The 13,404-nt window shown below is 50.8% G+C and overlaps 1 protein-coding gene across 4 annotated transcripts in view; it reads left to right on the forward strand.

The window, feature by feature from the left end:
* itprid1 (ITPR interacting domain containing 1) overlaps positions 1 to 13,404 on the forward strand; it is a 302,950-nt gene that overhangs the window by 251,405 nt on the left and 38,141 nt on the right. The window lies entirely within an intron of this gene.

The raw sequence follows: 13,404 nt of genomic DNA on the forward strand, positions 1-13,404 counted from the left end.
AATAAACATACTTTTAAAACAGATCATAGAATCCATACAGTAGGGTCGCACGGTGGCACAGTGGTTAGCACAGCAGCCTTACAGCGCTGAGGGCCCGGGGTCGATCCCAGCCCCAGGTCACTGTCCATGTGGAATTTGCACATTCTCCCTGTGTCGACATGGGTCTCATCCCCACTACACAAAGATGTGCAGGGTAGGTGGATTGGCCATGCTAAATTGCCTCTAAATTGAAAAAAAAAAAGAATTGGGCACTCTGAATTTATTAAAAATAACATCACACATCATCTGATCATCACATCAATCTCAGGATTGCATTGGTGCATTTATGGGGAGGGTTGGGGGTCTCCAGTCCATCAACAACCCCTGGGTGGCCAGGTTCTGGGAAGGGTGATGCCCTGGTACACCCGCTGCCAACTTAGACCAACAACAACCATTAGCATTTTTAAAGGGCCTTTAACATTCTAAAGTGTTCCCGAAAGTGGTTCGCAGCAGTGATTATTAAATAAAATTTCACACTGACCCACAGAAGGAGATGACAAAAGCTTGGCTATGGAGGCAGGTTTTAAAAAAGAAAGACAGACTTGTACTGATATTGTGCTCTTCAGAGTCACTGGATATCTTAAAGCACTTTACAGCCAATGGGGTATTTTTTAAGTGTAGTCACTATTATGATGTAGGAAATGTGGCAGGCAATTTGGACAGAACAAACTCCTACAAAGAGCACTGTAATCATGACCTGCTTTTATATTGATCGGGATAAATATTGACCAGGATGGCACGGTGGCACAGTGGTTTTGGGGCAGCACAGTGGCACAATGGTTAGCACTGCTGCCTCACAGCGCCAGGGACCAGGGTTTGATTCCAACCCCGGGTGACTGTCTGTGTGGACAGTTTGCACGTTCTCCCCATGTCTGCGTGGGTTTCCTCCAGGTACTCCGGTTTCCTCCCACAGTCCAAAGATGTGCAGGTTAGGTGGATTGGATATACTAAATTGCCCCTATAAGGGGTTGCAAGATGGGTAAATTGGGCCTAAGTTAGGGTGCTCTTTCAGAGGGTCGGTGCATACTCGATGGGCCAAAAGGCCTCCTTCTGCATTGTAGGGATTCTATGATTCAGGACACTGTGGATGACCCATCTGCTCATCTTTGAAATAAGGCCGTGAGATCTACAGCCACCCTGCAGGCAGATGAGGCCTCGATATAATGTCGCATCCAAAAGACGACGCCTTCTGAGAAGTGCAGTGTTCCCTTGGTGCTACACTGGAGGACCAGCCTTGAATGGGACTTGAACCCACTCAAGTGGGACTTAAATCCTTATGACTCAGAGACAAGAGTGACATCAACTGAACTATGCTAAGGAAAGTTTTGATAGAGGAGAGAGAGGTAGAGTGGAGAATATAAGTGGATAGATTTTGGGGGGGAAATCCCAGAATTTTCGACAGCTCACGGCAAGGCCACCTGTAGGATTGTGAAAAACGGGGATGCACAAGAGACCAGAATTGGAGCAGCACAGATCTTAAACGAATATAGGGCTGGCGAAGAGGTTGCATAGGTAGGGGATGATAAGGACATGAAGAGATTTGAAATTAAGGATGAAAATCTGTGTGGCACTCAATGTAGTCAGCAAAAACAGAAATGATGGGATTTGATGCGAGTTAGGAGATGGGGGTCAGAATTTGTAAAAGCTAAAGATTATAGGGAATGAAAAGCAATTGGAATGATCGAATCTGGAGGTAATCCAGACATGAAAATAAATAGGGGACAAATGAAACAGGAAGGTTTTAAATTACCTGGATCAGCCTCAGACAGTGCTTAGTTTATCGGGGGCTTTGGCCTTTCCAATATTATAACATTTAATTGGAGGAATTTCTGCTCGTCCAAAACTGGGTGTTGGATAACAATGTGGCAAAGCAAAGAGAGAGGAAAAGTAAAAAGAGGTGGTGGACAGCTAGGGCACTGGCAGGATCATCTGGCCCCACTGAAGGCAAGCCCACCTGACCGGTTCCCTAACAACGGGATTGGAGAGCCGTACAAAACAACACTTCAGCAGGACCAGAAGATCCCGATGGTGGCCAGTGGTGAGCCACCTTCACTGCTGGAAAACACACCGTCGGTGAGGGGGGTGGGCTGCAGAATCCCAGCCCTAGCGTTGTTGTGTTGCCTGCACGTATGTGGAATCTGTTTTTGGCTTACGACACGAAGAAGTACAGAGAACCAGAGGGATCATGGGGTGCGTGTCCATAGATCCGGGAAGGCAGCAGGACAGGAAGATAAGGGACGGGATTCTCCGAGACAGCGCCGGGTCGGAGAATCGCCGGTGGGGGGCACCGAATCCCGCCATGCCGCTCCAATGCCGGGCCAATGGCTCCGGCGTGGTCGCCGTGGCACCGGTCGCCGCGGCACCAGTCGGGGGCCTTTGAAAGTGGCCCCCACAGTGATTCTGCTCGCGCGATGGGCTGAATGCTCGCCAAGTCCCGCCGGCATCGTACGCGCATGGTCCTACCCGGCGGGACCTCGGCGTTCTGGCTGCGGGGGCCGACCTGGTGGGAGGGTGGTGGAAGCTGACTCCGGGGCTGGCCTCCACATCGGGAGCAACCGATCGGCGGGCGCGCTAAATCCGGGCGGGGCACATGTTCCTTCGCGCCAGGCCCCAGTAGGGCTCCGCCATGTTGCCTGCGGGCTGGCGCAGAGACGGCCGTGGCCGTTCTAGCCCCCGACAAAGGGGAGAATGATTGGGCCTGGAGGCATGTTGATGCCGGCGTCGCTCGCGCCGGTTTTGACGCCGGCCTCAACACTTGCCCGGGATTTCGGAGAATCCCGGCCAAGTTGTTTCAGCAGCCATGGGGGATACTTTATTAGCCTTTATTAGCTGAGGCATAGAATATAAGAGCAGGGAGGTTATGATAGAGCTTTATAAAATGCTCGCTAGGCCGCAGCCAGTGTACTGTATGCAGTTCTGGTCGCCACACTATAGGAAGGATGTGATTGTACTAGAGAGGGTACAGAGGAGATTCACCAGGACATTGCCTGGGCTGGAGAGGTTCAGCTATCAAGCGAGACTGGATAGGCTGGGGTTGTTCTCCTTAGAGCAGGGAAAGCTGAAGGGGGATCTGAGTAAGGTGTATAAAATTAAGAGGGCTACATATAGGATACATAGGAAGGAACTTTTCTCCTTAGTAGAGGGATCAATAACCAAGAACCATAGATTTAAAATAAGGGGCAAGAGATTTAGAGGGGATTTGAGGAAAAACATTTTCACCCAGTTGCTGGTGGGAATCTGGAACACACTGCATGAAACCGTGGTAAGGCGGAACCCTCACAACATTTTAGAAGCATTCAGATGAGCATTTGAAATACCACAGGCTATGGACCAAGTGCTGGGAAATAGGATTAAAAAAGATAGGTTCCTGGTGGCCGGCACAGACACAATGGGCCGAAGAGCCTCTTTTTGTGCTGTAAAATTCAATGGACGCAATCGGACAGCCTCACTGCGCCTGACTTTAGATGCAAATTAAATCTCGCGCGAGGCCTCTCATGACATTTGTGATGTTCGGGTCACTTCATGAGATCTCATTAGATCTCGCGAAACTTTGTAATCTGTATCTCACCCTCGCTGGGCGGGATCCAGATTTGCTTATTTAACTGAGCAGTTAACTCACTTAAATATGCCTGTGCCAGATTCTCCCAAGGCCCGGGATCGAACGTCATGCCTGGGAGACCTCTCCATGGCGTCGTTTAGCACTGCTCCACACAAACATGGACCAGACATAACAGCAACTGGGGGGGTGGCTCAGTCCATCAGAGACCCCTGGGTGGTCAGGTTCTGGGAAGGGTGGTGCCCTAGTACACCCACTACCAACTTAGCACTGCCGGCCTGGCATGTTGGCACTGCCATCCAGGCACCCTGACAGTGCCACCGGAACCCTGGCCATGCTGCCCTGGCACTGCCAGGCTTGCAGGTGCACTGCCAGGGCACCAGGTTGGCAGTGCAATGGTGTCCAGGTGGCAGGTTGCCCATGCCAGGAATCAGGCGCGGGGGTGCCCTGCCCTTATGAGGTGGGTGAGGTGGTCTCGAGGACTACCTCAAAGGAAGTTGGGGATGGGGGGGGATCCTGAGACTGCAGTAGGGGTTTGAGAGATCGGAACGGCATTGAAAAATGTTTCCCCAATCTCTTTGAAAAGAAGGAGTGCAGCCTCACTGAGGCCAGAAAGAAATGTATCCCGGTTAATAGCGGGGTTGCTCTCAGTGCTGTAGATGCAGTGAAACACCCCGCTAAACACGCCCAACACCAGACTCTGGTTTTTTCCTGTTAAACTGCGCCCTATAACAATAATAATAATCACTTCTTGTCACAAGTAGGCTTCAATGAAGTTACTGGGAAAAGTCCCTAGTCGCCACATTCCGGCACCTGTTCGGGAATTGAACCCGCGCTGCTGGCCTTGTTCTGCATTGCAAGCCAGCTGTTTAGCCCACTATCTATAACCCGATGACTAGGGCTACCATGTAAATGAAGAATAGGAGCATTCCAAACTTTCGCTTCGATCTACACTTCTCAGCACAGGCATTCCATTGGACTTTCCAGTGGTGATTCTGGATTTGGAGAAGGAGCAGGAATTCAGTCAAAGGGGAAAGTGGCATGCGAGTTCGGCACAAAGTCAGACTCAGCCCAGATGCCAGGTAACCAAATCCTGGACATCATTTGAGAACATGAGAGAAGATGTGCTTGTCTCTGCTTCAAGAGGATAGTTGTAATAGTTACATCATCTGTTGCAGCAGAACGTACTGACAATGGAGAGATAGGTCTGTTAACATGAAAATCATCAGTGGATACCAAGTCACCAGTGGCACAGCTATACATTAGTTAGTCTTCATTGCAACAATGCATCAAGCAGGTAACAGAGGAAACACAATTCATGAAGCAAAGCATTTTTTCCTGGTGTCGGAATATTCTAAAGTACAATGCCTCATTGATGTGACTCATGTATCTAGGAACAGTATCATCCTGATGAATTTTCAATACTCCAGCAGCAATCATTCAGCCTTCAATTTGGCAGACCATCATGCGATCACTATTGAAGGAGCAGGCAGACTGGACTATTGACTGCTTTACAGAAAGTATATCTTCTGGAACCAAGCTATATCATTTAGAATCACCACTTGAATAGGATCAGAAAAACATTAAATAAAGCTAGGCTTCTGACTGAATTTTAGTAGACCATACAATTGGTAGGTTAAAACAGAAACAGAACTCTGGGCCAAATATTCCGAAGAGTGGCACTCCAGTCTTATTTAGTTACCCTGCGCTGGAGCTCCACATTTCTCACCTGGACTTCAGAACGGGACGTTAGAAACGTGGAACATACCTGCTCCGGGAGTCCTTTCATGTCATTGCAGGATCATCGAGGGAAACCAAACCATGCCTCTTTTTATAACTAGCTGTTGTATTCCAGTGAGTTTCAAGATTCAAAAGCCACTTTGAGAAGCTACAGAGAGAAGGTAGTGTATACGTTAGGAGGTTAGAGGGGTAGAGTGGCAGGTGAGAAGGTAGGGTGGCAGGTAAGTGAGTGGGGGGCAGGGTAGATCCAGAGAGGGGGAAGGGGTCAAGCAAGTAGTTAGGTTGGGGGGGGGGGTAATCGGATGGTTAGGATAGGGGGGAACAGTGTGGTAGACAGGTGGTCAGGAGGGGAGGCTTGGTCTTTGGCGGGGTGTAGTTGGCAGCCTTTGTGACAGATGGTGAGGTGAAAAGCTCAGCTCATGTTCAAATAGGATGGTGATGTTGGAACTAACATAGTTTTAAAGGAGACAGGGGCTTAATAATGTGTTTGGAGATGGTGCCCAAGATGCGAGCAGAATTTTACAGTGCCCTGTCAGTGGGTTTGAACGCAGGGGGCTCATAAAATGATCTGCCCGGCCTACCCAATTGCTCTGACATGCCTCCTGTTGTAGATGGAGAGGTGGAAGCATTGTGCAACCCAGCTATCTTTGGGCCTAATGGGGCCCTTAAGTGGCCAATTAGGAGAGGAGGGAATGGGGGGGGGGCCTCCATTGGGAGTCCTCTGTGCAACCCCACAAAGACATCCGCCCCACCCTCTTCAATCCTCCCTTCTGGCCTCTCAAACACACCTCCACCCCCTCAAGCCAAAACCTCGCGGGCGGGATTCTCCGACCCCCCGCCAGGCCGGAGAATCGGCGCGGGGCGGCGTGAATCCCGCCCCGACGCTGGCTGCCGGATTTTCCGGCGCCGGTTTTTCAGCGGCGGCGGGAATCGCGCGGCGCCGGTCGGGAGCCGTTGGCAGTGGGCCCCCCCGGCGATTCTCGGCCCGCGATGGGCCATGTGGCCCCCCATTTTCAGCGGGTCCCTCCGGCGTGAAACACACCAGGTCCGTACTGGCAGGACCTGACTCTGCAGGTGACCTGCGGAGTCCTCGGGGGGGTGCGGGGGGATCTGGCCCCGGGGGGGGGGGGATCTGGCCCCGGGGGGGGGGGGGGGGGCACGGTGGCCAGGCCCGCGATCGGGGCCCACCGATCTGCGGGCGGGCCTGTGCCGTGGGGGCACTCTTTCCCTCTGCGCCGGCCGGTGTAACGGTCCGCCATGGCTGGCGCAGAGAAGAACCCCCCTGCACATGCGCTGGGATGACGCCAGTACACGCTGGCGGTCCGACGACGAAGTGGTTCACGCCACTCCTCCACGCCGGTTAGGGGAGAATCCCACCCCCGTCTGAGAAATCTTACCTGTGGGGAATTTGGAAGGAACTGAAAGAGATGTCTATAACTGTTCTAAATATTTAACCAAATGCGATTGTGGCTCAATGATTTCATAATGAACAAGCTGGCCGGGATTCCCCATTGGAGCCCAAAGTGTTCCCACAAGCGGAGAATCAGGATTGGTCTCCACTGATGTTAGGAGTGGCGCCGAGATGCGAGTCTCACTCCGGAACATTGGTCGGATTCCATCGGAATCTTGATATTCGGCCACTATTTTGAGTGGGCCGCCCAATCACAAAGTCCATCTGTAGGCACCCCCTCCCCCCACAACACAAATCCTGAATTCCCCGCTGACAAGTAGGGGCATTCCCCCTCCCCTCTCCCCATGGCGGGAATAACAAATCACCCACTCCCCCAACCATGTTTACATGAGGTTGACCCGACCCCCCACCTGACCGTCCCCCTTTCAGCCACCTCCTTCAGTCACCCCTTTCCATCTCCACCCCCGGCATTTCCAAAGGTGCATTGCCCCCTGGCATCATGGCACCTAGACCCTGACAGTGGAACCTGCACCTGGCATGGTGGACCCCAAGGGGAGGGTCAAAGAGGTCAGGCCATAGTTCTTGTGCCCCTCTACTGCTGCATGGCTACAAAAGGGGAGCCCCCCCTGTCATGATATTCAAACACACATCACAACACACACATCATGATAGACAGACCAAAAGACCAATCAGCACTCATAACACGACAGCCAATCACAGACAAGAGCAGACACAGTATAAGACAAGAAACACGACACCTGCTGGCCAGTCCATCTGTAGACAGGATAAGGCCAAGACCTCATTAACAAGACACTAACACTGTCACCACGTGCTGAGTACCAAGTCAGATGTGTAAATAACTAGTTGGAATAAAACTGCGTTGTACCAATCGCAACCGTGTTGGTTCGTCTGTACCTCAGAGCACCCAACACCACATGGTACCAGTGAGTGAATCGATACTTACCGGCAAATCTGCTATCCTGAGCCATGGACACCCACAACAAACCGCAGCCGTTGCAAGTCGCTGGGAACATGGGCAACAATTGGAAGCTCTTCAAGCAGCGATTCAAACTGTTCATGCGAGCCAACGAAAAACAGGGCGCCTCGGACGAAACAAAGATTGCCATGCTCCTCACTACCGCAGGTCAGCACGCCATCGATGTATACAACTCCTTGGTGTTCGCGGAAGGCAAGAACAAATCTAAATATGACACGGTCCTCCTCAAGCTCGACCAGCACTTCAACGTTGAGGTCAATGAAAGCTTTGAGAGGTATATCTTTCAGCAGCGCCTACAAGGTAAGGATGAGCTCGTTCAGCCCTTCCTGACGCACCTCTGCATACTCGCGCAGTCCTGCGGTTACGGCACCACCTCAGAGTCCATGATCCGGGACCAGATCGTTTTTGGCGTTGCCTCCAGTGGCCTACGCCAGCAGCTTCTAAAAATTAAAGGCCTGACCTTAGCATCTGCAGTTGAAGCCTGTGTCCTGCATGAAAATGCGACCAGCCGCTATGCCCAATTTCAGGCAACCGAATCGCCAGGGAGGGGGTCCCAAGCGATCGAATCGGCAAGCCAGGCCGCCCACGAGGCCGAACGCATCCAGTCAATCGAGTTTCTCCCGGCCCTCGGCCCGGACGAGGGCGGCCGTTTCGCGCGCTTTTTGAGGCCTCCCGCGTTTGTGCGCGCCAAAACCTACGGCAACACTGAGGAACGTGCTGCGCAGGCGCGCCCGACGCAAGACCGAACTGCGCATGCGCAGTGGTGTCACGAACGCCATGACGTCATGACGTGCGGCAACTGTGGAGCTGCACATTTAAAAGGGCAATGTCCTGCAAAAACCCAACAATGCCTACGCTGTGGCAAGATGGGCCACTACGCTGCCTACTGTCGAGCGGCTCAACCTGTTGATCTTCCACCTCTCTGACAACCTCGCAGACACGTGCGGACCATCCAGCCTCCACATCAGGACATCCAAACCGACGACACAGATGACCAAGACGCCTTCCGGGTTGCGGTCATTGATGTGAACCGGGTCAACACCATCAATCCAGCCGATGAATGGAGTGCCACCCTGACGGTCAACCCGAATTCGTCGCCCACCTACTAGACTGGACTTATGAGACTGTTCACACGTCACATTTTAGCAACTACTGTATTGTAACATGTCACTGTTTTATCGTTCCAGGCCTCGTTTGATCGGTCCAAATTTCAACGTTCTTCTTCTTTTGTTATGGTACAACCTCGTTAGCATGTCACACCTGACATCGCCCCTTGTATATAGTTACGCCACATGTACATGCTGTAAATATCACGCACACTCACCTTTAGCTGCACTCAGGACACATTTATATTTATAACCACGTAGGCACATAATCTTGTAAAAAAGGGGGGATGTCATGATATTCAAACACACATCACAACACACACATCATGATAGACAGACCAACAGACCAATCAGCACACATAACACGGCAGCCAATCACAGACAAGAGCAGACACAGTATAAGACAAGAAACACGACACCTGCTGGCCAGTCCATCTGGAGACAGGATAAGGCCAAGACCTCATTAACAAGACACTCACACTGTCACCACGTGCTGAGTACCAAGTCAGATGTGTAAATAACTAGTTGGAATAAAACTGCGTTGTACCAATCGCAACCGTGTTGGTTCGTCTGTACCTCAGAGCACCCAACACCACACCCCCTAGGATCCTGAGGGTTGGGTGAGCTTGGTCTGTGGGTGAGGGGTTGACCCCAGGATCCCCCGGGATGGGAGTCCCTGTCTTGTCTGCCCCTTCCAGCCCTGGAGAAACTGAAGATCACCCTTGACATGCTGATCTCAGCTCAATAGCCTCATCCTGGTCTGATTTTTAAAATTCTGATGTGGCCTCCTTAGCATGAAATGCCTGCCAGCAACCTGGGCAGTCCAGCGAAGAATCATTGCAAAAACACTTTCTCTATCCTAACATCTCTTCCTTTAGACTAAAACATAACAGCAGCTGTTACAAGCGTCAGCGGCTTCCTCCAAAGCCGTAAATAATTCAAATCCCCTGACACCCTTTGAACTGCTAAGCATCCATTCAATTACACAGAGAAATGCATTACTAGCCTGTGATTGACAATTTCATGGTTCAGACACAGCTGTCTGATGGATTGTTGATTTATCTTTCCCTTCACACTTCAATGCATCTCACGTACCCTGCTTTGATGTGAACCATGAAGGTGAAGGGCATTGGATGGGGTTGGGATGAGTTTGGTCTGGGGCGCAGGGGGGGGAGGCAGCTGGGCCTGACAGGAGAGGGGAGGGAAGTCTCGGGGGGTTGCGTGGGGGTGTTGGGGGAACAGGATGGGTCTGTACAATAGTTACCCAGAAACCGGTTTTAATTCTTCTAACTTTTTCTGGGTAAGTATTGGTGTAGCACAGTCGGAAACATCTGGAATTTGCAATTTATATAATCGTTTTAGGTGACTCACAATTTACATTCTGTGGGCAATTGCCGGACACTGCTTAGCTGGGAACGTGTGAGGGGTGGAGAATTCCCCCACCAGTTATACAGCCCTTGGGCAAGATTCTCCGACCTCCCGCCGGGTCGGAGAATCGCGGGGGGCTGGCGTGGATCCTGGCGGGGGGCTGGCGTGGGGGCACTCTTTCCCTTCCGCCTTCGCCACGGTCTCCACCATGGCGGAGGCGGAAGAGACTCTCTCCACTGCGCATGCGCGGGAATGTCATTTCCGCGCCAGCTGGCGGGGCACCAAAGGCCTTTCCTGCCAGCTGGCGGGGCGGAAATTCATCCGGCGCAGGCCTAGCCCCTTTGGGGCGGCACGATGCCCGACTGATTTGCGCCGTTTTGGGTGCCAGTCGGCGGACATCGCGCTGTTTCCGGAGAATTTCGCCCCTGGTGTTTGGAAGCTGCAGCCCTCTCAGAATTTGTTTCTTTAATTATGTTTGAGGGAAAACAAGCATGAGAAAGGAATATAAACATATGTTGGGAGAGGGAGATAAAGTAAATTGAGTGGGAGAAAGATCTGTTTAGTGGTTGAGCTGAATGGTCTGTTTGCGTGCTGTAAATTCTGTGGAATATTGATTGGAGGTGAAGCGTTGTCCAGAAGCCTTCTTCAAAATAATGCCATGGGATTGCTTACATCCACTAAGGCAGATAGGGCCTAAGCTTACGGTCTCATATGAAAGACAACACCTTCAGCCATGTAGTTCCTTCCATGGAAGTGACAGCTTTAGATTCTGACTTACTGGCCAACAATACGGGTCCCAACTCTCCTGCTTTCAGTGGGCAATGGGCACTTGCTAGAAAGGGTGATTCTTTTCCTGTGTGTTGTTTCTACAGACTCGGGTGAAATGGTCCCTGCATGTGTCGTTTGCACTTGCAGGGTATCCAGGCTGCTGTGGCTTACAATCAAACTAGCATTTCTGAGGCCTGCTGTTGGTTTCATAATTCAGAAATGTCACTTTCCTGTCAGTTTTGAAGGTAAAATTGGAACCAAAGAAAATTACCTTGCCCAAATTAAACTTTTGGCACGGTGGCACAATGGTTAGCACGGCTGCCTCACAGCACCAGGGACTCTGGATCAATTCCGGCCTAAGGTGTGTGGAGTTTATACGTTCTCCCAGTATCTGCGTGGGTTTCCTCTGGGTGCTCCGATTTCCTCCCACAGTCCAAAGATGTGATGGTTAGATGGGGTTTTGGGGTTACGTGGGTAGGGCGGGGGTGCGCGCCTAGGTTGGATGCTCTTTCGGAGTGTTGATGCAGACTCGATGGGTTGAATGTCCTCCTTCTGCACTGTAGAGATTCTATGATTCCGTTGAGGGGTGGGGGGCGAGGTGGGGCGGAGGGGGGGGTGGGTTGCAGGATGGGGGGGAATCCCCAAAATAAAATAACATTGAACTCAGGGGGGAATAGAATGCCGGAGTGATGTCTCCATCAGGAGCTTCCCACCCCTCCAGGACCCCTGCCACTAACCTTTCTTTCAGTTCCCAGTACCTTATTCCAGGCTTCAATGCCTATTCCGGCCATTGTAGCCTTGTTCCCAAAACCCAAAATGACAGGAGAGCTGCCAGCCAATTAGATTCCGCCCATTGATGGGGGTAGAATCCCACTTTCTGACAATCAACATTCGTTAGAGCATGAAACGGCATTTAGCCTGCAGGAATTAACGGAGATGCGATCCTCACTGGCTCTTCAGGTGCCCACCATATTGAAAATTCAGGCTCTGGAAACATGTCCTGAGAGAGCAACTAAGTGAGGGAACATCCATGGGTGGGATTTTGTGATACTGAGACACATAACTATTGTAAATGCAAAAACTTCCATAAACAGGTGACATGATAGAAATGAGGCTATAACAGGTGAGGACCTTGAGATGATTGTTGTCATGAAGGAGGTAGTGATGGGCAAGCTAATGGGGCTAAAGGTAGACAAGTCTCCTGGCCCTAATGGAATGCATCCCAGAGTGCTAAAAGAGATGGCTAGGGAAATTGCAAATGCACTACTGATAATTTACCAAAATTCATTAGACTCTGGGGTGGTCCCGGCGGATTGGAAATTAGCAAACGTGACACCACTGTTTAAAAAAGGAGGTAGGCAGAAAGCGGGTAATTATAGGCCAGTGAGCTTAACTTCGGTAGTAGGGAAGATGCTGGAATCTATCATCAAGGAAGAAATAGTGAGGCATCTGGATGGAAATTGTCCCATTGGGCAGACACATCATGGGTTCATAAAGGGCAGGTCGTGCCCCACTAATTTAGTGGAATTTTTTGAGGACATTACCAGTTCGGTAGAGAACGGGGAGCCAATGGGTCTGGTATATCTGGATTTCCAGAAAGCCTTTGACAAGGTGCCACACAATAGGTTGCTGCATAAGATAAAGATGCATGGCATTAAGGGGAAAGTAGTAGCATGGAGAGAGGATTGGTTAATTAATAAAAAACAAAGAGTGGGGATTAATGGGTGTTGCTCTGGGTGGCAATCAGTAGCTAGTGGTGTCCCTCAGGGATCAGTGTTGGGCCCACAATTGTTCACAATTTACATAGATGATTTGGAGTTGGGGACCATAGAACATAGAACATTACAGCGCATTACAGGTCCTTCAGCCCTCGATGTTGCGCCGACCTGTGAAACCACTCCAAAGCCCATCTACACTATTCCCTTATCATCCATATATTTATCCAATGACCAATTAAATGCCCTTAATGTTGGCGAGTCCACTACTGTTGCAGGCAGGGCCTTCCATGCCCTTACTACTCTCTGAGTAAAGAACCTACCTCTGACATCTGTCCTATATCTATCTCCCCTCAATTTAAAGCTATGCCCCCTCGTGCCAGCCATCACCATCCGAGGAAAAAGGCTCTCACTGTCCACCCTATCTAATCCTCTGATCATCTTGTATGCCTCAATTAAGGCATCTCTTAACCTTCTTCTCTCTAACGAAAACAGATTTAAGTCCCTCAGCCTTTATAGAACATAGAACAATACAGCGCAGTACAGGCCCTTCGGCCCACGATGTTGCACCGAAACAAAAGCCATCTAACCTACACTATGCCATTATCATCCATATGTTTATCCAATAAACTTTTAAATGCCCTCAATGTTGGCGAGTTCACAACTGTAGCAGGTAGGGCATTCCACGGCCTCACTACTCTTTG

This window comes from Scyliorhinus torazame, chromosome 11 (genome assembly GCF_047496885.1).
Source record: "Scyliorhinus torazame isolate Kashiwa2021f chromosome 11, sScyTor2.1, whole genome shotgun sequence".
Classification (NCBI taxonomy): domain Eukaryota; kingdom Metazoa; phylum Chordata; class Chondrichthyes; order Carcharhiniformes; family Scyliorhinidae; genus Scyliorhinus; species Scyliorhinus torazame.